This window comes from Camelus ferus, chromosome 7, assembly GCF_009834535.1.
Source record: "Camelus ferus isolate YT-003-E chromosome 7, BCGSAC_Cfer_1.0, whole genome shotgun sequence".
Lineage (NCBI taxonomy): Eukaryota > Metazoa > Chordata > Mammalia > Artiodactyla > Camelidae > Camelus > Camelus ferus.
This window is the reverse complement of record NC_045702.1, coordinates 61,345,696-61,350,225: the sequence shown is the minus strand read 5'-3', so window position 1 is coordinate 61,350,225 and position 4,530 is coordinate 61,345,696. Positions and strand designations below refer to the sequence as shown.

At 35.8% G+C, this 4,530-nt stretch overlaps 1 long non-coding RNA gene across 3 annotated transcripts in view; it reads right to left on the bottom strand.

Annotated features, from left to right (window-relative positions):
* Positions 1-747: 747 nt before the first annotated feature.
* Positions 748-4,530, bottom strand: part of LOC106728889 — a 488,051-nt gene continuing 484,268 nt past the window's right edge. For all 3 annotated transcript variants that reach the window (XR_004321543.1, XR_004321544.1, XR_004321545.1), the window contains one exon: positions 748-1,644. This is a non-coding gene — a long non-coding RNA (uncharacterized LOC106728889). The remainder of the gene's footprint in view (positions 1,645-4,530) is intronic.

Below are 4,530 nucleotides of genomic sequence, written 5' to 3'. Positions count from 1 at the left end.
TTATTGCAAATAAACACTGAAGGTTCAGTAAGAGAAATGATGCCAAGGATTCCCTTTTTAACTTACAATCTGTGACAGTCCCTTCTTTTGTAAAAAGTACACATGTTCTATAATTGGAAAAATCATCTTCCTTAAGGAAGGCTTCCTCATATAATTGTAGTTTTTTAAATCTAATGTTAATTTTACCAAAACAAACCATTTAAATTACAAAAGTAGTTACCCTCTTATAATCTTCTTTCCTTACATGGTAAGGAAATATAATAATAAAATATAACTTAAAGGAAAAAAAATAAAGTAATAAAGGGTACCAAGAATATAACTCAAGACAGGCAAAGCTGGTTTATATTGAGCTTATGAGCTAAAAATCCAGAGTGTAAGTTTAAAAAGCTAAAGCTCTAATCTGTTCTTAGAAACAATAATCAGTACATACATATAAACTAAAAAAAATGTGCAGTATACAGTATGTATGCATTTACATGCAATATAATGTGTATGTGCAGTTGGATTGTAATAATTCTACCTAATAAAAACTGAAAAAGGAAAAAAAATTAAAATAAAAATCCAAACAGTTGTTTATTACTTCCATTGCCAGTCTCAAATAAGGATGATCTCATCCGAGAAGATTTTGCATTCAAAAATGAGGTGGAAAGATGGATTTAATGCATAGAAAAATAATTATCTGATGTGCCCACAACTGACATAGAGACTAGAGGGAATTCATTTTTATCATTTTCTATTTTTCTTTTCTTTTTAAAATTTAAATCCCTAACTCTTCTTACCTAACAAAGATTAATAATATTCTTATAATTAGTAAAAATGAGGCACACAATTCCAGCTGAAGAGACTTCAGCAGAGCCAGCTGTGTGAGCTATGGAACCCACTTGCAAAATGAAAATGCAACACTCCTCATTTGAAAAGCAGGAAAAAAAGTGCAACTGAAGGTAGTAGAAAATAAAGTTTTTTCTTTTGTCATGATCTCTCCCCATCAACTTGTCATGGTGTTTTATTTGCTATTTAATGTCCTTCTAAGTAAAAAAAAAAAAAAAATTTAATTATTAGCATGAATTTCACTCTTCAGATTGTGCAGTGACACAATTTTAAAAGCAAACATTTAACTCATATGGGAAATCGCCAAAATTACACAATTCAAATTTCATAGTTCATAAATGAGTATTTTTGTGGAAATGGCACAAAGTTAACTCAACTGTTTTTATTCAGCATCTTGATATGCACTGTATCAACACTTTACCTTCAGCTTACTGATAAGTTAGGGGGAACTGAAAAGAAAAGGAATTTTGGGTTGCCCTATTTTTCCCTTCCTTAGATGTCATCAATTTTCATATAACTGGCTAATACAAAAAAGAGCATGATAAGATTCCTTGGATGTTTTCTTTTTTTGGCAAAAGGAGTTCTAGTTCAAGAACATGTGGTCTTTCAGAGCCCACACTTACTCAATTGCAGACTGAATACACTTACCTTGTACTCACTTTGAGTTTTGCTGAACTTCCATGCATTGAGTCCACTGGAATTCTGTGCTCATGGGGCATCGCAGATGTTGCATGGGAATGAGGTGGCAGGGAACGATAAACATGCAGACTGCACACATCTCCTCTACTCATATGGATGCTCCACAGTTCCACTAGACTTCATTTACAAAACACAAATTCAAAGATAAAATAAAGAATGTCAAGACAGTGACCACAGAGCATTAAGCCAAACATGGTGTTCTTCTAGCCAAGAGTCCTATGCATCTGCAAAGACTGCACACCAGAGAACCTGGTCCTAGTCTGCAGGGAGAAATCTTCCAAGGTAATGGGGACATACTTGGTAGAGGAAAATGAAGAGAGTGAGTGAATAGAGAGGACAAATATATCCACGGGGAGAGACTGATCAAGGTGAAATAACTGAGCAGTGAAAGTAATAGGGAAACAAGAAAATAGAGTATGCATGTGATGGCCTAAGCAAAAGGAAAGAAGGAAGGAAAGAGGTTTTAGGTTGCACTGTTCTCCCAAACCACCACACAGCTGGTTTCTGTCTCAGTAAGTGGTTAATGAACCATAGATGAGTGAAACTCTTGTGACTTGGCATGTACAGGCAGTAGAAAAAATTTTCTCAAGGCGGGCTTGATCCCAGAAAACCTGCATGATAGGGTGTGATTTCAGGAATGAAGCTTTTTCTTGTGTTTCATTCCAAGATGTTTCATTCTTCTGGCAATTTTGATGTATTTCTAAGACCTCATTCTGGGAAATGACTCCTTCCTTAATGTCAGTTAATCGGGAGCTTTGATTTTTTTTTTTTTCTGAATATCTGGACCCAGAGGAGAGCAAAATTTCAAAATGGGTACTTTGCATAGGCTGCCTTTTAATATTCCAATTTCAGAGACATCTTTGACACTTCTAAAACATCATTTTAAAGATAATAGGGTTAATTTCCACTGTTTAGAAAATATTGGTGTTGTATGTTTTAAAAGGCTCTGGATTACCTCTCAATCAAGACTGCTTTAGTCAAGTTGATAGTCACTTTGTTTTAATAGCATTTATTATTCAAGATGTATCAAAATTACCTATTGATACATCCCGTATAAAGGAGAAATGAAACACAACTTAGTTGTATTTGCACAGCAGAGTTAGACAGTTGGACAGATGGTATTTTATTACTCCACTCACTGACTTGTTTTTTCCCAATAGTGCATATTAGTTATGTATATATGAGAGACAAAACATTTTAACAAGTTTTTCAGGCAATGAAATATGTTATCTGTTTTTATGTAGGAGACCTTCACCTAATTTTTTGGCTTCATTACCCACAATGGTCTTACCACTCTTGATTTCTAGAATTGGGCCAAGACTATATCACAGATGTATCCAAGTTGTCTTATCTCAGTTTGCCTTAGTTTATTTACACAGAAATACTTTGCAGCCAGAGACCCAAAGATCCAATTTGTCACCTTGCCTGTTAAATCTCACAGTTATCTGAGATGGTAAAATTTGTGTATGTTCAATATTTGGTTCTTTTTATTCCTACAGAGTGAATTTAATGGTTTCAGAGCACTAGATAGCATTAAAATGATTTAATTATTGTACCAAGAATCATTGTTGTTTGACATCCACATTCCAGGAGGATCAAATCAAGTCTGGTATTTGTGCTTTTGGTGACTTATTTCCTGTATCTGATTTATACTGACTTCTTCTTGATTTGCTTTATTGTACATCATCATATCAACAGATCTCAGCTTCGATATACATCTAGCCAAGTGTTGATGGAGGTGTGGAGCGACCAGAACTCCCAATGCTGCTGATGGATGTGTAAATTGGTATGACCACCTTGGTACTGTTTCACAATACCTACTGAAGCTGAAATATACACATGTGCCCATGAACCAGCACTTCTGTTCCTAGGCATATACTAACAGAAAGGTGTATAGACATACACAAAAGAATGGTCATAATTGTACTATGCATAAAAGCTACAAACCAGAAACAGTGTAGTTGTCCACTGACAGAAAAAAATGGATAAATAAACTATAGTAAATGTGTACTTTAGAATTCCATGGAATGAGTAAAAAACCTCATAGAGCATACAACAGCAGAGATGAATCTCACAAATATAATACTCAGTGAAAGAAACTAGATGGAAACAAATGCATTTGGAACATATGATTTCATTGATATAAAGTTCAAAGACAGGCAAAACTAACTTAGATGTCAAGAGTCAGGAAATAGGCTGCTTTTAGAATGACTAGGAGGTGGCAGAAGGAGCTTCTGGGACACTGGTAATGAATGTACTGCATGTCTATTTTCAGCACATTACATAGAGTATTAATCTTGTGAAGTCATTAAGCTGTCCACCTATCATTTGTGTACATTTTGTATGTATATTTATGCTATGATAAAAAGTTGACTAAAAGGAAATCCAGGATTAAGCTGCTTCTTATGTCAATATGGAGTACAAAATAAACAATGCAAAAGTTTAGAAAAAAAAAAAAAGAAAAAAATTAGTAAGGCTTGGGTCTCACCTCAGACCAATTAAATCAGCCTAGGGACATAATATTACTGGAACTGTCTTGAAGAAATCAGCAGATTGTACCAGACAAATGCTGGATGACAGCGATGTGTAGAGCTGGTTGTCAATAAAACGGTGATCTGAATGTTGTAAATTGAAAGACTGTCCTTGCCTGTCATCGCTCCCATAATTAAAACCATGTTTTTTTCCGCTTTCTCCAATCTGTTCGACAACAGATGTCAAACGATGTCTCAATCTGTAACACACTCCTGGTTAGGTTCCCTGGGAAGCCACCTCCAAGCTGGGGGTGAGCCAGCAGGAAGTTCTCTGGACAGCGCTGCTGGGATGGGCTACCCTGGATGAAGGGAGGAGGTTGAACTGAGCAGAGGGAGAAAAAGCTGAGCTGTGATGCAGTCATCCTGGGGACACAGTGAGCACTTGGAACTGACCTGACTCTTTAAAGTTATCCCTGATGATGATTAATTAGATACGGGCTGCCTTGGGGAGTGGGTTTGACCTCAGACTAGA